The sequence below is a fragment of the Salvelinus namaycush genome, chromosome 34, assembly GCF_016432855.1.
Source record: "Salvelinus namaycush isolate Seneca chromosome 34, SaNama_1.0, whole genome shotgun sequence".
In the NCBI taxonomy this organism is placed as follows: Eukaryota; Metazoa; Chordata; class Actinopteri; order Salmoniformes; family Salmonidae; genus Salvelinus; species Salvelinus namaycush.
Genome location: NC_052340.1, coordinates 29,689,129 through 29,711,620, shown reverse-complemented (window position 1 = coordinate 29,711,620; position 22,492 = coordinate 29,689,129). Strand labels below are relative to the sequence as shown.

Below are 22,492 nucleotides of genomic sequence, written 5' to 3'. Positions count from 1 at the left end.
TTTTTGGCCTTTTTGTGGTGTAATACTGGGTGGGTCGAGTATAACACGTCAACCCTGTTGCCCATAGATAGACAGGCTAGACATGTTTTAACAATTTAAATTATTTTTGGTGAAACTTGCATTCAATTGCCCCTCCCTGTTGCACACAACAAGCTTCCAGGGGATTTACGGACGATTTAAGGTGAAATCGTCAACCCTGTTACAGTCAAACCTGTTACTTTAATTGGCACTTAATAGGCAGTTACTATAGACATTTTTTATTTAACCTCTTGAGAGGTTATTATAGGTTGAACATGTGCTTTTTATGACAGAATGTTCAAATTAGGTGAAATCAAAAGCTTTTTTTCACCAAGTTACACATCTCAAAAGGCACTGAATTAGTGGAACGTCCGCAACTAAGAATGACTTCCTGTTCCTCTGTTCTGTATAAGGGATTTTTGTCTCTCTGGAGTATAACATCACACCTTACCTAAGAAGAAAATACCTTCCTCCTGATGATGATGATGATGATGATGATGATGATGGTGATGATGAGGGAAAATCCCAGCATGTGATGGGAGTAGAGGTTCATGTTTTGGAATTTCCTCCCTCTCCCTGCCTCTCACTGTTTCATGATTCATGATATATTGATATATGTGGGCCTCTCTCTATTCAACTGTCAGTCAGTGTGTGAGGTTAGAAGCCCAGAGAGAATGTAGTTGTCTGTCTGTCTGTCTGTCTGTCTGTCTGTCTGTCTGTCTGTCTGTCTGTCTGTCTGTCTGTCTGTCTGTCTGTCTGTCTGTCTGTCTGTCTGTCTGTCTGTCTGTCTGTCTGTCTGTCTGTCTGTCTGTCTGTAAGATTAATTGATGTGTCAAATAAGCTTATTGACCTCTCAGGACTTGAATATTACTGCCAGTCACAAAATAATTTAACAAGTAGACCTACATAAAATGTTTACGTAGTGATAACACTATCACTCGTAATTCATACGTCACAATGATTAACTGGTACGTATGCCAGAGGTGGCACCACAGGTGGTTGGAGTGGTTGGCCAATTTTTTTCACCTGATGGTAACCAGGTATAACTTTGGAACCTAGTTGTAGCAGGGACTGTAAGGGTTGCCCTACTGCCTGGGCAAGTGAACTGAGCAGTCTGGCAAGTTGAGCCTGCTCTAAAGTTTCCCCAGGTGATTTTTCTTTAGTGAGAACAACAACCTGTAAGGAATTCCCCTAGGCCTAAAACTGAAGAAAAACTAGAGTATGATAAAGAACATTTCATGGTTTTGCTGTTTAATGTTTTCATTCTTTCTCTCTATCTGTCCCTCAGGACTGTTTTACTGACATACTCTACTGTCCGTCTGTTTGTGTGTTTGTCAGAGATCTTTCAGACCCATGTCTGCTACACTGAGAGGACTCCACCAGTCTGCCCTGGACAGTAAGCTCTGCTCAGCACTCTACTCTGTACTGTGTACTCTCTGCTGTCTCCTTCCTGTGTTAAGATTTTCCTTTACCACAATATCAAAACACACACACATATATACTGTACACAAGCACATTGGCTAAGTGTTTCTTTCTGGCTTGGATATGAGGAAGCTGATGTTTGACATGAGTAAATATTGGTCTGATCTGTTCTATTCATACAGGCTGTCTTGTTGAGGTCTACAGTATACTGTATATAGACCTACATTGACACAGGCTGTCTGTGTTGGTTGTCTACCTCTCCTCTGGTTCTTCGTCTCAGTTCAGACATGAGTAAACTGAGCTAAGAACATACTGAGGAGGTTTTAAACATTCCTGTCTCCTCTTGTCCTCGTCTCCCTTCTTCTCCCCTCCCCTCGTCCTCTTCAACACTCCTCTCCCCTCTCCCTCCTCTCCCCCCTCCTATCCTCCTATCCTCCTTCCCATTCCCTCCTCTCCTCATTCCCTCCAGTGACAGACCATCCAGGCTCAGAGGACAGTGTGACAGACAGTTTTGGACAGTTCATCCAGGGTGTCCAGTCCTACCAAATTCCCCCATCCTGCTCCCCCGGAGCAAGAGGATGGTTCTGGACTCCATCGGAGTGGGACTACTGGGCAGCACCACACACATCTTCCAGTTGGCCCTACAACACTGTCAGGTGAGATAATCGAATATATACTTTATTGTCCATTGGTTACAATGTATACTTGTCTTCTGCCTTTCCCAACACCCCTAGATATACACACACACACCCATTGAGAGGCACAGGGTCAGCCGCACAGAGCGCCCCTGGATGGAGAGCAATTGTGAGGGGTTAAGTGCCATGCTCAAGGGCCCAACGCCAGGGGATGGTATATGGGATCAGAGACCAGCAGCCTTTCATCTACTAGTTCAGTTCCATTCCCATTTTTGTGTCACCTGGGACTTGAACCAGCACCTTTCAGCTTCCTTTTCTCCTCGTCTCCTTCCCTTCACACTACCGCTAATTGATGTGAAAGCAGATAGCTTGTAGTGATATCAATCTACCAAGTTGGCAGAACAGTGCAGATGAAGGAGAAGACACAAGGAAACGAGGCAAGGGCTTTTCTCCGACTGACAACTCTATGAATCCAGTCGAGTGCTGTAACAGTCTGTAAGAGGCAGAGACAGCCTGCAGACAAAACACAGTAACTGGACGCAGGGTTAAGGTTAGACAGAGACAGTTGACAGACTACATAACTGTTAGAGGCAGACACTCTGTCATCCATTAAATAGTCAGGACAGGAATGGAGGAATAGAGTGTACTCTGTAAAGATTGGTCACTCACAGTCCCCATGGTGACAGTTCCTGTGTAGATGTGTGGAAACACATTGTGATATGGACACAGTGTTGTTAGGAAGAGGAGAAAAATTGGTTGTTTTAACAGTTATGTTGTCTCCGTTCTGTCTCTCTAATGCCCCCTACTGTCGATCCTCTGTCCTGCAACATATGTACGCTCCGGATGACATCAGTTCTGTGTACAGATGCAGAGGAACCAGACTCTCCCCAACCCTCGCTGCCTTTATTCAAGAGAGTGGCTGTGAGTAGATGCATCTACAGTAGATCTGCATACACATAAGTCTAGATATGCAGTACCAGTCAAGAGTTAGGACACACTTCCTCATTCAAGGGTTTTTCTTTATTTTTACTATTTTCTACATTGTAGAAAAAGAATGAAGACATCAAATCTATGAAATAACACATATGGAATCATGTAGTAACCAAAAAAGTGTTAAAGAAATCAAAATATATTTTATATTTGAGATTCTTCAAAGTAGCCACCCTTTGCCTTGATGACAGCTTGGAACACCGTTGGCATTCTCTCAACCAGCTTAACCTGGAATTATTTTCCAAAAGTCTTGAAGGAGTTCCCACATATGCTGAGCACTTGTTGGCTGCTCTTTTCATGAATGAGTAGGTGTGTCTAAACCTTTGACTGGTACTGATGTGGACACTATGTGGCTCCTATTACCACAGACAGAAAGACAGACAGACAAAGATACATATAGAGAAATACAGAGAGACAGACAGAGAGACAGAGAGACAGACAGAGAGACAGACAGAGAGACAGACAGAGAGACAGACAGACAGAGTGACAGAGACAGACAGAGAAACAGACAGACAGGTCATAAAGACAGAAAAAACATCCAGCAACAGACATATAATTGTCAGTATTTGTCACTATTTACTGTCTCGTGGTAAACCAACTGTGTACACCTACTGTCTTCATTTGAATTGTAATAAACATAACATTTGAATCTTTAAAGCAATGAGTCTGTTAATAACTGTGGTCTTTCCAGTGTCTGTCTCCATTGTATGTCTGTTGTCCAAGAAAACTACTGTGTGCCTGTTGTGTGTCGGTTGTCCTGTCCAGGCCCACTCCATGGACTTTGACGACGCCTGGCACCCTGCCATTTACCCGTCGGGGGCGGTCCTTCCCGCTCTACCGGCGGTCAGCGACATACTGCCCAATAACAGAAAGCCTAGTGGGTGGGACTTTCTGTTGGCCTTCAACATTGGAATAGAGTTCCAGGGACGACTGATGAAGTTCTCCAACGAGGCTCACAACATCTCCAAGAGGTGAGGACTGGACCATTGCTCTGGTGCTCTCTATGGGGCTGTGACATAAGTATTATAAATGTTTATAGGTCTGTTTGTGTGGTATTCTACCAGCCTGTCTTTGGGATAGGAGAGGCTCAGTGGCTAGTCTAATTAGTTTACTTTAAACAGTGGATTCCCTCAGAAGTCGGAAGTTTACGTACACTTAGGTTGGAGTCATTAAAACTTGTTTTTCAATACTCTACAAATGAATTGTTAACAAACTATAGTTTTGGCAAGTCGGTTAAGACATCTACTTTGTGCATGACACAAGTAATTTTTCCAACAATTGTTTACAGACAGATTATTTCACTTATAATTCACTGTATCACAATTCCAGTGGGTCAGAAGTTTACATACACTAAGTTGACAGTGCCTTTAAACAGCTTGGAAAATTCCAGAAAATGATGTCATGGCTTTAGAAGCTTCTGATAGGCAAATTTACATAATTTGAGTCAATTAGAGGTGTACCTGTGGATGTATTTCAAGGCCTACCTTCAAACTCAGTGCCTCTTTGCTTGACATCATGGGAAAATCAAAAGAGATCAGCCAAAACCTCAGAAAAAAAATTGTAGACCTTCACAAGTCGGGTTCATCCTTGGGAGCAATTTCCAAACGCCTGAAGGTACCACGTTCATCTGTACAAACAATAGTACGCAAGTATAAACACCATGGGACCACGCAGCCGTCATACCACTCAGGAAGGAGACGCGTTCTGTCTCCTAGAGATGAATGTACTTTGGTGCGAAAAGTGCAAATCAATCCCAGAACAACAACAAAGGATCTTGTGAAGATGCTGGAGGAAACAGGTACAAAGTACCTATATCTACAGTAAAACGAGTACTATATCGACATAACCTGAAAGGCCGCTCAGCAAGGAAGAAGCCACTGCTCCAAAACCGCCATAAAAAAGTCAGACTACGGTTTGCAACTGCACATGGGGACAAAGATCTTACTTTTTGGAGAAATGTCCTCTGGTCTGATGTAACAAAAATAGAACTGTTTGGCCATAATGACCATAGTTATGTTTGGAGAAAAAAGGGGGAGGCTTGCAAGCCGAAGAACACCAGCATCATGGCAGCATCATGTTCTGCTTTGCTGCAGGAGGGACTGGTGCACTTCACAGAATAGATGGCATGAGGAAGGACAATTATGTGGATATATTGAAGCAACATCTCAAGACATCAGTCAGGAAGTTAAAGCTTGGTTGCGAATGTGTCTTCCAAATGAACAATGACCCCAAGCGTACTTCCAAAGTTGTGGCAAAAAGGGCTTAAGGACAACAAAGTCATGGTTTTGGAGTGGCCATCACAAAGCCCTGACCTCAATCCTATAGAAATATTTTGGGCAGAACTGAAAAAGCATGTGTGGGTGCCACACCAGATACTGACAGTTTCTTTTGATTTTGACCCCCCTTTTGTTCAGGGACACATTGTTCTATTTCTGTTCCATTCCAGGCTGTGTAAGGGCTATTTGACCAAGGAGAGTGATGGATTGCTGCATCAGATGACCTAGCTTCCACAATCATCCGACCTCAACCCAATTGAGATGGTTTGGGATGAGTTGGACTGCAGAGTGAAGGAAAAGCAGCCAACAAGTGATCAGCATATGTGGGAACTTCTTCAAGACTGTTGGAAAAGCATTCCTCATGAAGCTGGTTGAGAGAATGCCAAGAGTGTGCAAAGCTGTCATCAAGGCAAAGGGTGGCTACTTTGAAGAATATAACATATATTTAGATTTAACTCTTTTTTGGTTACTACATGATTCCATGTTTTATTTCATAGTTTTGATGTCTTCACTATTATTATACAATGTAGAAAATTGTAAAAAAAATAAAAAAAATAAAAAAAACTTGAATGAATGTGTCTCCAGACTGGTTATTTTAGGAGGACTGCTGTGGCTGGGTAGAGGTAGGGGGCTTATTTCACCACTGAACTATTCCTAATGCCTTTCACTTTAACCACCACACACTGCTTTTTAATCTAATCTTTATATCAGCATAATTCACAGTGTGTGTGGCAGGAGTTGGAGTGGGGGGAATGAGAGTGCTCAGTGTTCACCAAACCAGCATGCAGTATGCACAATGTCCAAAGGCCATTTCTTAGCAAGCAAAATCCGGTGTGGACGATTAGGCAATAGCCTCTATACATCCAGATACATTATCAATATTCTAGTGATTGGATTATCTATTGACTCATGAAAAGAAATGGAGGTTGCCTATGCCTACTCACAGGGATAATGGCAATGTAGGAAATAAGAGATCATGAAACGATAATCATATTATTTTATATTTTTTCTTTGAGCTATTTTTTTTAAAAACATATCGGTTTGTCTTGTTCCATTCATATTTGTTTCCCCGTGCACGTGTCTCGTTTCATACTGCTTTTGGGAGAGTTGTACCGTTTATGTGCACACCGTTGACAGGAGGATGGCCAACTGTCAAACATTAACGCCAGGGTAAATCAAATATGATGTTCAGTCCACATTTTTTGCAGTTGCCTAAAACGCATGTGAGTTGGATTCGATTAATTTGGTCATTTATTTTTCCAACTTTCTACTTAAAAAAAATATTAATCAAAAGTTAGGCTAGGTTATCGTCACTTGCTCACTGGATATTATACCTTTTATGGGCATGTGAATTTACGGTTTGCTACATTTCAGGAATCACAAACATTTCCGCACATTAGGTCCAATGGTTGGCACAACAAAAAAAACTCACCAAACAAAACAGGTTTCCAGAGGGACACGCCTAGGATAAACAGCTCAAGAAGGCAGACGCAAAATGGAATGTGGGATTTGGTGAATATAAGTGACTTTAAACCTATATAACGGTGTCGCGAACTCCTATGATATTCCTCCTGGAATAAATGGAACACGGGGACGAGCACCATGGAAGAAAATGCCTTGATTGAGGGGCGTCATGCGCACAGGAGCGGACTATGGCTTTAAGCAGTGGGTATCCAAATGCGCATTGCAGTAGGGCTATCATCATACTATACGAATGAATACACATGCAATGTGAATTATTTATGTGTTTGTTTAATAGATCAGTTATCATGGTGGTTTATTATACTCCTCAAGTGATATTTTAGTAGAATAAGTATAGATTCATGAATAGTGATCATTTTACCCTTTCTGGCAATGTGATACACTAACATAAAATGTGACATACAAATGGGAACTGTGTGCATTATTCGTTGATATGCATTTCTTTAAGACTTTGTTGGGGGCCTAGCCCGAACCATGAAAAACAGCCACAGACCATTATTCCTACTCCACCAAACTTTACAGTTGGCAATATGCATTGGTGCAGGTAACTTTGTCCTGGCACCTGTCAAACCCGGATTCGTCCGTCGGTCTGCCAGATGGTGAAGCGTGATTCATCACAACAGAGAACGCGCTTCCACTGCTCCACAGTCCAATGGCGGCAAGCTTTACACCACTCCAGCCGACGCTTGGCATTGCGCATTGATCTTAGGCTTGTGTGCATCTACTCAGCCATGGAAACCCATTTCATGAACTCCCAACGAACAGTTATTGTGCTGACGTTGTTTCCAGAGGCACTTTGGAACTCGGAAGTGAGTGCTGCAACCGAGGACAGATGATTTTTACGTGCTGTGCGGCCGAGCCACTTCGCAGCTGCGCCGTTGTTGCTCCTTGACGTTTCCACTTCACAACAACAGCACTTACAGTTGACTGGGGTAGCTCTAGCTCTGGCTGGGCCACTCAAGGACATTCAGAGACTTGTCCCGAAGCCACTCCTGTGTTGTCTTGGCTGTGTGCTTAGGGTCATTGTCCTGTTGGAAGGTGGACCTTGGCCCCAGTCTGAGGTCTTGAGGGCTCTGGAGCAGATTTTCATCAAAGATCTCTGTGTACTTTGCTCCGTTCATCTTTCCCTCGAACCTGACTAGTCTCCCAGTCCTTGCCGCTGAAAAACATCCCACAGCACGATGCTGCCACCACCATGCTTCACCGTAGGGAGGTGCAAGGTTTCCTCCAGACGTGACACCTGGCGTCAGGCCAAAGAGTTCAATCTTGGTTTCATCAGACCAGAGAATCTTGTTTTCTTGTTTCTCATGTTCTAAAAGTCTTTAGGTGCCTTTTGGCAAACTCCAAGCGGGCTGTCATGTGCCTTTAACTGAGGAGTGGCTTCCCTCTGGCCACTCTACCATAAAGGCCTGATTAGTGGAATTCTGCAGAGATGGTTGTCCTTTGGGAAGTTTCTCCCATCTCCACAGAGGAACTCTGGAACTCATTCAGATTGACCATCAGGTTCTCCCTGACCAAGGCCCTTCTCCCCCAATTGCTCAGTTTGGCGGTTTTGCGGTCTTCGTGGTTCCAAACTTCTTCCATTTAAGAATGATGGAGGCCACTGTGTTGTTGGGGACCTTCAATGCTGCAGAAATGTTTTAGTACCTTTCCCCAGATCTGTGCCCTGACACAATCCCGTCTCTGGGGCTCTATACGGACAATTCCTTTGACCTCATGGCTTGGCTTTTGCTTTGACATGCACTGTCAACTGTTGGACATTATAAAGACAGGTGGGTGCCTTTCCAAATCATGTGCAATCAAGTTGTAGAATCATCTCAAGTATGATCAATGGAAACAGGATGCACCTGATCTCAATTGCAAGTCTCATAGCAAAAGGTCTGAATACTCTGGTATTTCTGTTTTTTATTTTAATGCATTTGTTACAATTTCTAAAAAACTGTTTTTGCTTTGGCATTATGGGGTATTGTGTGTAGATTGATGAGAAAAAACTCCCAATTTAATACATTTTAGAATAAGGCTGTAATGTAACAAAATGTTGAAAAAGTAAAGAAGTCTGAATACTTTCCTAATGCAACGTAATTATTTTGGGCTGATTTTGTTGTATGGGCCTATCGTTTTAAGATCTTACATTGAAATATGATGTTTAGACCAATAGAATTATACACTTTCCACAGGGATATCAGAAAATTAAACTTGGCATGCTTTTTATTATTGAGGAGAACTTATTGAAGCAAGAACGATCAGTTCAGTTCACCAGAGTGTTGGGTAATCGATGGACCATAATGAAACTATGGCTTTTTTCTTAAGAAACGGTGTGAGACAACACTTGGCTTGGCTCCTGTGTTGAAGTTGCCAAGAAGTGTCCAAACAACACCCCATGTAATAGAGACATTAGGTGGAAACAGATCGTGTAAATGTGGTCAAACCTGCCTCTTTAGAGCCACTGAACTGGTCTAGGAATAGATGCTATCTTGATTGTAGTGTGGGACACATTCACCATTGTAATCCCAGAGCCTAAGTAATATCTGCTCTTCACTCCTTTAGGAATTCTGCTCCTGCTGTTGTGCGTGGTTTCTTTTGAGGTACCCAACGCCAAGACGAGACCAATCGACTTTGTGTGCAATGCACACGCCAGGAGAAACATGAACAACAGGAAGGACCTTGTCACGTTCCTGACCTGTTTTCTGTTGTTTGGTATGTGTTTAATTGGTCAGGGCGTGAGTTTTGGGTGGGTAGTCTATGTTATGTGTTTTCTATGTTGGGTTAATGGGTTGCCTGGTATGGCTCTCAATTAGAGGCAGGTGTTTGGCGTTTCCTCTGATTGAGAGTCATATTAAGGTAGGTTGTTTCACATTGTTTGTTGTGGGTGGTTGTCTTCCGTGTCAGTACATGTTACCACACGGGACTGTTTCGGTTTGTCTGTTCCTGTTCGCGTGTTCTTCGTTTCATGTAAGTTCGTAAGTTTAGGTCTGTTTAGTTCGTTTTGTTATTTTGTATTTCTAAAGTGTATTTCGTTTTGTCTTTGTCTTGTTAATTAAATCATTATGAATTCACACCCCGCTGCACTTAGGTCAAATCCCTGCTACTCCTCTTCGGATGAAGAGAAGGAGGAAGCCCGTTACAGAACCACCCACCAAACCCGGATCAAGCAGCGGGTTAACGGACAGCGCACGAAGCAGGATTTCTGGTCTTGGGAGGAAATCATGGAAGGAAAAGGACCATGGGCTAAGGTTGGAGTGAATCGCCGCCCATGGGAACAGCTGGAGGCAGCTCGGAGAGCGGAGGAAACCGGAGAGAGGAACCTGCGTTATGAGGGGACGCGTCTAGCACGGAAGCCTGAAAAGCCCGCAAGTACAACCCAAAAATTTCTTGGGGGGGGGGCTAAGAGGTAGTGGGTCTAGGGCAGGTAGGAGACCTGCGCCCACTTCCCAGGCTAACCGTGGAGAGCGGGAGTACGGGCAGACACCGTGTTACGCAGTAGAGCGCACGGTGTCTCCTGTACTCTCCTGTACGTGTGCATAGCCCGGTGCGGGTTATTCCACCTCCCCGCACTGGTAGGGCTAGATTGAGCATTGAGCCAAGTGCCATGAAGCCGGCTCTACATATCTGGCCACCAGTACGTCTCCTTGGGCCGGCTTACATGGCACCAGCCTTACGCATGGTGTCCCCGGTTCGCCTACATAGCCCGGTGCGGGTTATTCCACCTCCCCGCACTGGTCAGGCGACGGGGAGCATACAACCAGGTAAGGTTGGGCAGGTTCAGTGCTCAAGGGAGCCAGTACGCCTACACGGTCCGGTATATCCGGCGCCACCTTCCCGCCCCAGCTCAGTACCACCAGTGCCTGCACCACGCACCAAGCCTCATGTGCGTCCTCAGAGCCCTGTACGCACTGTTCCTCCTCCACGCACTCTCCCTGTGGTGCGTGTCTCAAGCTCAGTGCCTCCAGTTTCGGCACCACGCATCAAGCCTCCTGTGCGTCTCCAGAGTCCAGTGTGCCCTGTTCCTGCTCCCCGCACTAGCCTTGAGGTGCGTGTCTCCAGTCCGGTACCACCAGTTCCGGCACCACGCACCAGGCCTACTGTGCGCCTCAGCAGGTCAGAGTCGGCTGTCTGCCCAACGCCGCCTGCACTGCTCGTCTGCCCAGCACCGTCTGAGCCATCTGTCTGCCCAGCACCGTCTGAGCCATCTGTCTGCCCAGCACCGTCTGAGCCATCTGTCTGCCCAGCGCCGTCTGAGCCATCTGTCTGCCCAGCGCCGTCTGAGCCATCTGTCTGCCCAGCGCCGTCTGAGCCATCTGTCTGCCCAGCGCCGTCTGAGCCATCCGTCTGCCCAGCGCCGTCTGAGCCATCCGTCTGCCCAGCGCCGTCTGAGCCATCCGTCTGTCCAGCGCCGTCTGAGCCATCCGTCTGTCCAGCGCCGTCTGAGCCATCCGTCTGTCCAGCGCCGTCTGAGCCATCCGTCTGTCCAGCGCCGTCTGAGCCATCAGTCTGTCCAGCGCCGTCTGAGCCATCCGTCTGCCCAGCGCCTTCTGAGCCATCCGTCTGCCCAGCGCCTTCTGAGCCATCCGTCTGCCCAGCGCCTTCTGAGCCATCCGTCTGCCACGAGCCATTAGAGCCATCCGTCTGCCACGAGCCATTAGAGCCGCCCGTCTGTCCCGAGCCATTAGAGCCGTCCGTCAGTCAGGAGCCGCTAGAGCCGCCAGCCAGTCAGGAGCTGCCAGAGCCGCCAGCCAGTCAGGAGCTGCCAGAGCCGCCAGCCAGTCAGAAGCTGCCAGAGCCGCCAGCCAGTCAGGAGCTGCCAGAGCCGCCAGCCAGTCAGGAGCTGCCAGAGCCGCCAGCCAGTCAGGAGCTGCCAGAGCCGCCAGCCAGTCAGGAGCTGCCAGAGCCGCCAGCCAGTCAGGAGCTGCCAGAACCGCCAGCCAGTCATGAGCTGCCCTACAGTCATGAGCTGCCCTCCAGTCATGAGCTGCCCTCCAGTCATGAGCTGCCCTCCAGTCATGAGCTGCCCTCCAGTCATGAGCTGCCCTCCAGTCATGAGCTGCCCTCCAGTCATGAGCCATGAGCTGCCCTCCAGTCATGAGCTGCCCTCCAGTCATGAGCCATGAGCTGCCCTCCAGTCATGAGCTGCCCTCCAGTCATGAGCTGCCCTCCAGTCATGAGCTGCCCTCCAGTCATGAGCTGCCCTCCAGTCATGAGCCATGAGCTGCCCTCCAGTCATGAGCTGCCCTCCAGTCATGAGCTGCCCTCCAGTCATGAGCTGCCCTCCAGTCATGAGCTGCCACCCAGTCCGGAGCTGCCACCCAGTCCGGAGCTGCCACCCAGTCCGGAGCTGCCATTAGTACAGAGTTGTCCCTCTGTCCTAAGCTACCTCTCTGTCCTGAGCTACCTCTCTGTCCTGAGCTACCTCTCTGTCCTGAGCTACCTCTCTGTCCTGAGCTACCTCTCTGTCCTGAGCTGTCTCCTCTATGTAGGAGGGGCCTTAGTGAAGGTTCCTGGACCATGGTCGGGGGCGAGGGTCGCCACTCAAAGGACGCGAAGGAGAGGGACAAAGACAGTGGTGGAGTGGTGTCCTCGTCCACCGCCGGAGCCGCCACCGCGGACAGATGCCCACCCAGACCCTCCCCTTGAGTTGTAGGGGTGCGCCCGGAGTTCGCACCTTGAGGGGGGGGTTCTGTCACGTTCCTGACCTGTTTTCTGTTGTTTGGTATGTGTTTAATTGGTCAGGGCGTGAGTTTTGGGTGGGTAGTCTATGTTATGTGTTTTCTATGTTGGGTTAATGGGTTGCCTGGTATGGCTCTCAATTAGAGGCAGGTGTTTGGCGTTTCCTCTGATTGAGAGTCATATTAAGGTAGGTTGTTTCACATTGTTTGTTGTGGGTGGTTGTCTTCCGTGTCAGTACATGTTACCACACGGGACTGTTTCGGTTTGTCTGTTCCTGTTCGTGTGTTCTTCGTTTCATGTAAGTTCGTAAGTTTAGGTCTGTTTAGTTCGTTTTGTTATTTTGTATTTCTAAAGTGTATTTCGTTTCGTCTTTGTCTTGTTAATTAAATCATTATGAATTCACACCCCGCTGCACTTTGGTCAAATCCTTGCTACTCCTCTTCGGATGAAGAGAAGGAGGAAGCCCGTTACAGACCTGGAGGTTGCCATGGTGAGAGACAGAAACTTGGCAATCACAGAGAAATCCACACATTGTGTCTATCTTATCTGTTTTATGTACACTGAACAAAAATATAGATGCAACATGCAACAATTTCAAAGATTTTACTGAATTACAGTTCATATGGGGAAATCAGTACATTTAAATTAATGAATTAGGTCCTTATGTATGGATTTCACCTTACTGGGAATACAGATAAGCATCTGTTGGTCACAGATTCTTCACCCAGAAGAAGGCACAGTGATGTCGAAACATTGGTGTTTATTTATCTGATAAATTACTGGGAGATTATACATATGGAGTGTTCGACTCTTTTTGTTTTTATAGGTCACAGATACTTTACCTTAAAAAAAAATGGGCCTCACAATGGGCCTCAGGATCTCGTCACAGTATTTTTGTGCATTCAAATTGCCATAGATAAAATGCAATTGTGTTTGTTGTCCATAGCTTATGCCTGCCCAACCATAATCCCACGGCCACCATGGGGCACTCTGTTCACAACGTTGACATCAGCAAACCACAAGCCCACACGACACCATGCACATGGTCTGTAGTTGTGAGTCCGGTTGGACTTACTGTCAAAAAACATTGGAGGAGGCTTATGGTAGAGAAATTAACATTAAATTATCTGTCAATTGCTCTGGTGGACATTATTGCAGTCAGCATTGCAATTGCATGCTCCCTAAAAACTTGAGACATCTGTGGCATTGTATTGTGTGACAAAACTGCACATTTTAGAGTGACCTTTTATTGTCCCCAGTACAAGGTGCACCTGCATAATGATCATGCTGTTTAATCAGCTTCTTGATATGCCACACCTGTCAGGTGGATGGATTATCTTGGCGGAGAAATGCTCACTCAAAAATGCTCACTCAAATTTGAAACAAGCTTTTTGTGAGTATGGAAGATTTCTGGGATCTTTCATTTCAGCTCATGAAACATGGAATCAACACTTTACTTCACATTATATTTTTGTAAAAATGTTTCTTAAATCCATCCAGGTTGGCTGTAGTGGTTCAGACCAACTCCCCTCCTCCCTTCAGCTACCCTGTGTCAGGATTCTAAAGGCAACCTGGGATCACAAATCTGTAAGCGTTTCTCTCTATAACACTTACATCTACAGTATAACGCTCTATAACACTTACATCTACAGTATAACGCTCTATAACACATAAAGTCAAAGTTTCAAATTGATTGTGTGTGTGTTTCTTTGTTTGTGTGTGTGTGTGTGTCCTTAGCTACAGCAGAAGCGTGCTGAGGTGAGAGGGGCTCTGGGAGTGTTGTTGGACGGTGTAGGGAGAGTGAGGAAAGAGACCAAACTCAGCTGTCAGTCATCTTTGCTGGAAAGACTTGAGCATAGAATCACAAACTACCTGCACATAGTCACCAAACTGGACATCAAGGTGAGACAACACACGCACACGCACGCACACACACACTTTAATTCTTTCCAGCCCTCTCTCTCTCTCTCTTCCTCTCTCCCAATCTCCCCTCACAAACACTTGACTGTGTGTCTGTTGGTCCACAGGGTGACTTGACAGATCCAGACCCAGGCTGTCCCAGCCAGCAGAGCCGGAGTCTGACCCAGGTGCTGCAGCTGTACGGCAGGCTGCTCCGGGGGAAGCTGGAGTGGCTCTCCCTGGACCTCAGAGACAGCTGTCTGGACCAGAGTTGATAACCTGGGATTTCTTCTATCCCTCTCCATTATTATCAACGCTGAACTGGATGAGGTAGCATTCCCTGGTAGAGGCTATCTGTACTACATGGCAGTGTTTTGCTGCCACCTGTATTTATTAATGGAGTTACATTACCCTCTTCTGGTCATATACAGTATGACATGGTGTTGTACCTGTTGAGGAGTAGTTGGGATCTGAGTAGGCTACAAATGGCTACTATCAAAAGCAGGCGCTATCAGAGAGAACAAGACCAAGACCAACGAGATTGGACCTATGCTCTTATTAGATAAGACAATTTTAAAGACTTTTACCCTGACTTTAAAGTGCCTCTGTGCCAAATTGGAAGAAGACTATCAACAGTATTTTCAAATGGGAATATCAACAGAGTAAAGGTAGCCTAACTTGCATGGATTTTCACAGCCATGTCAGGAGGGAAAGAAACATCCATGCTGGAAATATAGTTGGTTTAAATTGATTACTGCACTGGTTGGAAGAATGGAAGATGAATATAAATCAAAGGCATATTTTTGAAGAATTACTATTTTGGAAAAAGTTGAGCCAGATGACAATGAAAATGTCAAGAGGGAGAAAGAGTGTGTTGTATTCTATATGTATCTCTCTGTGTATAATGATTGATATTAAAGTGTCCTTGTCAACAAAACATTTTGGACTATGTCATATTTGATATTGCATTATTATTTGCTCAAATTTCTGTATTTGCTTAAAATGTGTAAAATGCATGATATGGTCTATTATATGGAGTTGTATTACAACATTAAATCATTGATAAAGTGCATTCCATTAAAGGCCCAGTGCAGTCAGATTTCTGTTTTCCAGTGTTTTGTAGCATATTGTACAACAGCTGATGAAACTAACACTGTAAAAGTGTGAAAACATTTGATCAGTGTTATTTTCTGATAGTTACTGGTTGAAAATACAATCTACACAGGACCTTCTAATCAGTAGGTAAGTAAGCAGAGTTGCAAAGAAAAAGACATCTCTCAGACTGGCCAATAAAAAGAAAAGGTTAAGATGGGCAAAAGAACTCAGACACTGGACAGAGGAACTCTGCCTAGAAGGCCAGCATCCCGGTGTCGCCTCTTCACTGTTGACGTTGAGACTGGTGTTTTGCGGGTAATATTTAATGAAGCTGCCAGTTGAGGACTTCTGAGAAGTCTGTTTCTCAAGCTAGACTCTCTAATGTACTTGTCTTCTTGCTCAGCTGTGCACCGGGGCCTCCCACTCCTCTTTCTATTCTGGTTAGAGCCAGTTTGCGCTGTTCTGTGAAGGGAGTAGTACACAGCGTTGTACGAGATCTTCAGTTTCTTGGCAATTTCTCGCATGGAATAGCCTTCATTTCTCAGAACAAGAATAGACTGACAAGTTTCAGGAGAAAGTTATTTGTTTCTGGCCATTTTGAGCCTGTAATCGAAACCCACAAATGCTGATGCTCCAGATACTCAACTAGTCTAAAGAAGGCCAGTTTTATTGTTTCTTTAATCAGGACAACAGTTTTCAGCTGTGCTAACATAATTGCAAAAAGGTTTTCTAATGATCAATTATCTTTTTAAAATGATAAACTTGGATTAGCTAACACAACGTGCCATTGGAACACAGGAGTGACGGTTGCTGATAATGGGCCTCTGTACACCTATGTAGATATTCCATTAAAAATCTGCCGTTTCCAGCTACAAGAGTCATTTATAACATTAACAATGTCTACACTGTATTTCTGATCAATTTTATGTTATTTTAATGGACAAAAAATTGTATTTTCTTTCAAAAACAAGGACATTCCTAAGTGACCCCAAACTTTTGAACAGTAGTATAGGCCTACATGCAAATGTTCCAAAATGCAATTTGTTGGAAAACACCAATCTAAAATGCGCACCACATATGCGAGTAGTTTCAAGATGCAACAACTATCATGGGTTGCAGATTTTATTTAACCTTTATTTTAACAGGGAAGACATATTGAGATCTAGGTTTCTTTTCAAATTTGCCCTGCATGATACTGCATAAATATACACAAAATATATATACATATTAAAATGCAAAAACCCAGTCATGGGAAGCACAAATTCAACATCACATATCACAAAAAAACAGTGATATTCCCCCACAAATAAGTCCCTAATCAATGCTTTAAATTACCCGAATGGCACCAGAACATCAAGATTAAATGTATTTTGAATCTTGTTCCAGTAATAAGGTACATTAAAACTAAAAGCAGATTTACCTAGCTCGTGGAGACCTTAGGAACCTCAAGAGTTAACCAATCCTGTGAACGGGTTAGGCAACTCAGGTGTCTATACTTCAACAGCAAGGCAAGACAGAAGTTTATGAAGTAGGTCCTTGTAAACAAAAAGGGAGTAATGTAGAGATCTACAGGTCTTTAACAAAGTCCAGACAATCTTAAGATACAGGATGCAGTGATGAGTATCAAAACTGTTACAGGTAACAAAACAAAGAGCACTATGGTAAATGGCATCTAAAGGTTTAAGAGTAGCTGCACTTTGATAAATAATATCGCCATAATCAAGAACAGATAAAAATGACTGAATAATCTGCTTCCTACTGCTTAGTCAGGCATGATATGTTTCTGTAGAAAAAAGCCAACTTTAAATCTTAGCTTCTTAACCAGCTCAACAAATCAAATCATATTTTATTTGTCACATGCGCCGAATACAACAGGTGCTTACTTACAATCCCGTAACCAACAATGCAGTTTTAAGAAAAATACCAAAAAAAGTAAGAAATAAAAGTAACAAATAATTAAAGAGCAGCAGTAAAATAACAATAGCGAGGCCATATACAGGGGGTACCGGTCAATGTGCGGGGCACCGGTTAGTCAGGTAATTGAGGTAATATGTACATGTAGGTAGAGTTATTAAAGTGACTAATGTCGTGGCAATTTCCTGTATGAGGAGAGTTACAAACCACACACCAGTCAGAGTTATACTTAAACTTCATATTTAATAATATGAGCTTTACCATAGCCCTGTGACTTTCAACAATTCACTATCTATAATGAATTGTTGAGAGTCCCAACATAATGGCAACTGAGATCTTTTATAGCAAAGATACACCCCTCTCAACTTACATGACGAACCACAGATCTTAGGAACTCTTCACAAAGGGCCTTTTACTTGAGAAAGGAGTATCCCTTAGCCAGATTGCATTCGCTATAAATTATCGCTCAGTTTGGTCTCTAAAACGAGGTTCTAATCTTGTTCCTGGTACTTCATAGTGGTACTCATCCAAGGCATAACTCAATTGTCAACTCTATATACTCCCATCTCAAGTAAACCCCCTCTTCTCCCCAATCCTGGACAAGCTCACTGAGGGGAGTGACTTGCACACAGACATTGTGGAGCCAAGAGATAATTGGTTCCCCGTTAATCACGCCATCCCTTCACATGGTTTAACAGATACATTCACATATGAAGACAATGTTCCATTCTGTACTCCTCCCTTTCTGATATTCTGCATATTACCAGAGACATGTAAAAGACAAGCCTGACCTCTCCCCTCTCTGGGCCCCAAGTGACTGAGCCCTAGCTGAGAAAAGAAAAGTGCAACTGCCAACAGTATAGTCCAAAGGGATACATTCTAATGACAAGTATCTCACATAAGCATATTATGTAAATAAAACATCTTATTTATCTATGTTACCCAACTAATTCTGACTAGGGTGGCTGGAGTCTTTGACAATTTATAGGGCCTTCCTCTGACACCTCCTGGTATAGAGGACCTGGATGGCAGGAAGCTTGGCCCAAGTGATGTACTGGGCTGTACGCACTACCCTCTGTAGTGCATTGCGGTCGGAAGCCGAGCAGTTGCCATACCAGGCAGTGATGCAACCCGTCAGAATGCTCTCGATGGTGCAGCTGTAGAACCTTTTCAGGATCTGAGGACCCATGCCAAATCTTTTCAGTCTCCTGAGGGGGAGACTGATACCTCGAGACTTCCTTAGATATCGTGCACCAGCTGTTGTCTACAAACATAGATAGACCGCCACCCCGTCTTACCAGAAGCTGCTGTTCTGTCCTGCCGACGCAGTGTATAACCCGCCAGCTGTATGTTATTCATTTCGTTGTTCAGCCACGACTCGGTGAAAGATAAGATATTGCAGTTTTTAATGTCCCGTTGGTAGGATATCTATCTATGTTTTATAAACGTCAAATCCATACCAATCCATGTGCGTAAGTATTTTAATATGGGAACACGTTTGATTGGAGCACCATCTAATGAGAGAACATGTAGTTAATCTGAAACATTCTTATGAGAGTATTGCCTGTATTAAGCACAAGATTTAAATCAGCAAGGGATTCCTGCATAGCTATCAAATCTAACTGTAGTTTTGACACAGCCAGATCAACAGTCGGGTTAATAGCATACAGTTGAAGTCGGAAGTTTACATACACTTAGGTTTGAGTCATTAAAACTCGTTTTTCAACCACTCTACACATTTCTTGTTTTAACAAACTATAGTTCTGGCAAGTTGGTTCGGACATCTACTTTGTGCATGACACACGTGATTTTTCCAAGAATTGATTAGACAGATTAATTCACTGTATCACAATTCCAGTGGGTCAGATGTTTACATATACTAAGTTGACTGTGCCTAAAACAGCTTGGAAAATTCCAGAAAATGATGTCATGGCTTTAGAAGCTTCTGATAGGCTAATTGACATCATTTGAGTCAATTGGTGGTGTACCTGTTGATGTATTTGAAGGCCTACCTTCAAACTCAGTGCCTCTTTGCTTGACATCATGGGAAAATCCAAAGAAATCAGCCAAGACCTCAAAAAAAAAAATTGTAGACCTCAACAAGTCTGGTTCATCCTTGGGAGCAATTTCCAAACGCCTGAAGGTACCACGTTCATCTGTACGCAAGTATAAACACCATGGGACCACGCAGCCATCATACCACTCAGGAAGGAGACGCGTTCTGTTTCCTAGAGATGAACGTACTTTGGTGCGAAAGTGCAAATCAATCCCAGAACAACAGCAAAGGATCTTGTGAAGATTCTGGAAGAAACAGGTACAAAGTATCTATATCCACAGTAAAACGAGTCCTATATCGACATAACCTGAAAGGCAGCTCAGCAAGAAACGAGCCACTGCTCCAAAACCGCCAGAAAAAAGCCAGACTACGGTTTGAAACTGCACATGGGGACAAAGATCGTACTTATTGGAGAAATGTCCTCTGGTCTGATGAAACAAAAATAGAACTGTTTGGCCATAATGACCATCGCTACGTTTGGAGGAAAAAGGGGGAGGCTTGCAAGCCGAAGAACACCAGCATCATGGCAGCATCATGTTGTGGTGGTGCTTTGCTGCAGGAGGGACTGGTGCACTTCACAGAATAGATGGCATCAAGAGAAGGGAAAATTATGTGGATATATTGAAGCAACATATCAAGACATCAGTCAAGAAGTTAAAGCTTGGTCGCAAATGGGTCTTCCAAATGGACAATGATACCAAGCATACTTCCAAAGTTGTGGCAAAATGGCTTAAGGACAACAAAGTCAAGGTATTGGAGTGGCCATCACAAAGCCCTGACCTCAATCCTATAGAAAATTTGTGGGCAGAACTGAAAAAGCATGTGCGAGCAAGGAGGCCTACAAACCTGACTCAGTTACACCAGCTCTGTCAGGAGGAATGGGCCAAAATTCACCCAATTTATTGTGGGAAGCTTGTGGAAGGCTACCCGAAACGTTTGACCCAAATTAAACAATTTAAAGGCAATTCTCTCTACTATTATTCTGACATTTCACATTCTTAAAATGAAGTGGTGATCATAACTGACCTAAGACAGGGAATTTTTACTAGGATTAAATGTCAAGAATTGTTAAAAACTGAGTTTAAATGTATTTGGCTAAGGTGTATGTAAACTTCAGACTTCAACTGTACATAATAGTATCATCCGCATATAGATTAATTTTTACATTTTTAACAGACTGACCAATAATGTTTATTTAAATAGTGAAGAGAACAGGTCCCAAAATTGACCCCTGTTGTACACATTTATGTACATCAAGAAATGCAGACTTAACCCCATCAATCACGATGGTCTGAGTTCGGTCACTAAGATAATCATTAAACCATGAACAGGTGTCAAAGCTCAGGCCTATCGAGGACAATTTATTCAATAAAATAGCATGATCAACAGTTTTAAAAGCTTTTGACAGGTCCATTTCATTTGTCTATTTAAATTACTGCCTAGATAATTAACAACTAATGTGGTTGCTGTAATAGTGCTACGCCAAGGCCTAAACCCTAATGGTTAACATTCAAAATGAATTTCTCAGATTAAAAAAGAGCAAAGTTGTACATTTACTAAGGTTATTAAGCCAACATTGATGGGTGTTCCACACTTAAGCAGACCGGGATCCAATTGGTCAGCCCCTTTGGATTTCTTGTTGTCTATTGCTAGCAAAGCATTCAGAAATTATTTTTCTGTAAATAGCCTGAAAGAAAAGCTCTGACTATCATTTGTCTGATCATTTAGCATCCAACCCAATATCATTGTGAATTGTGTTAGAAGTTATTTCAAAGAGAAAGCCAGCTGAAATAAAATGGTGAATAAATGCATCATGATTACATTTTTTTCTGTAATGAGGCCAATGTCTGAATGAATTTGTTGTGGCAGGGAGGAGGAAGTAGAAACCTTAAGGGATTTGACAGTTTTCCCTAATTTAGCAGGGTTCCCATTACAATCCAAAATAGTGGTTACATACAAACATCTGATTTAGCCTTTCTGATTTGTCTTACACAATGCTTCCTCAGTTGCTTAAAAGCTTGCCAGTCCGGGCCTAAGCCTGTGTTCCTGGCCTTGACCCAAGGATCATATATTTTATGAATGACTTCTGATAATTCCAGGCATTTGATCTAACCTTAACCCTTATTTATTGTCGACAATAGTATTGAAGACATCTGAAAAAAGGCTCAATGCTAAATCAGGTTTAGGGATAGTTTAAATACAATCAAGGTCACTAAAATAAAGATAAAATAAAAAAGCCCGTTCACTGACGTTTTTAAAGTTTATTTTAGTGTTGACACAGGCTTACATTTTTGTATTCTCACATCTGTAACACAACCTGGGCAATGGTCACTAATATCTTGGGTGGAGACACCAATAGAAACATATTTCTCTGGTGTATTCACTAGAATAAGATCAATGAGAGTCAACTTTGAAGGATCTTTAGGTTTGGGCCGTGTAGGCATAGTCACCAGCTGGGTGAGGTTTAGATCATTACACGTCTTTTAGATTGTCTGAAGCCTACATTTCCCAATCATAATTTAGGTCACCCAGGATAATAACTTCTGATTTAGTAAAAGAAGACAACTAGTTAACTCCTCAAATGTACGAAGATTAGCCGACAGTTATGGATACATTTTCCACAAAGGCTTAAAGATAACTCACATTTTTTTGACAAGGGACATGGATTTCAGTAGACAGATAAATATTTTTTCTTATAAAAATTGCCACTCCACCACCTCTCCCCTGTCTGTCAGCTCTGAACACAACCTTCAATATTAATATTGTCCAAAATGTCGCTAGAGATCCAAGTTTGTCAATACCAGAATGTACGAATTTGTTTGTATAGCCCAGATCTTTATGTAATTCAGTTTAGGAAATAAGCTACTAATGTTCAGATGCAGCAACCCAAGTGCTTTAAGATTTCTTGCCTTTTCCTGCAGTCAAATGTCCTAGTGGCCTCACGAGTGGAACGTTATTAACGGCTGGGTTTCCCTTTGTAGTCTAGTTTGCAAGCCCTGTCACATCCGACGAGTGTCAGAGCCGGTGTAGTAGGATTCAGG

The 22,492-nt window shown here is 43.7% G+C and overlaps 1 long non-coding RNA gene across 1 annotated transcript; it reads left to right on the top strand.

The window, feature by feature from the left end:
* The first annotated feature begins 6,574 nt into the window (after window positions 1-6,574).
* On the top strand, window positions 6,575-9,943 carry LOC120028716. The gene is made up of 3 exons (XR_005473516.1): window positions 6,575-7,006; window positions 9,371-9,520; window positions 9,897-9,943. It is a non-coding gene; the product is annotated as an uncharacterized LOC120028716 (long non-coding RNA).
* Window positions 9,944-22,492: the final 12,549 nt, after the last annotated feature.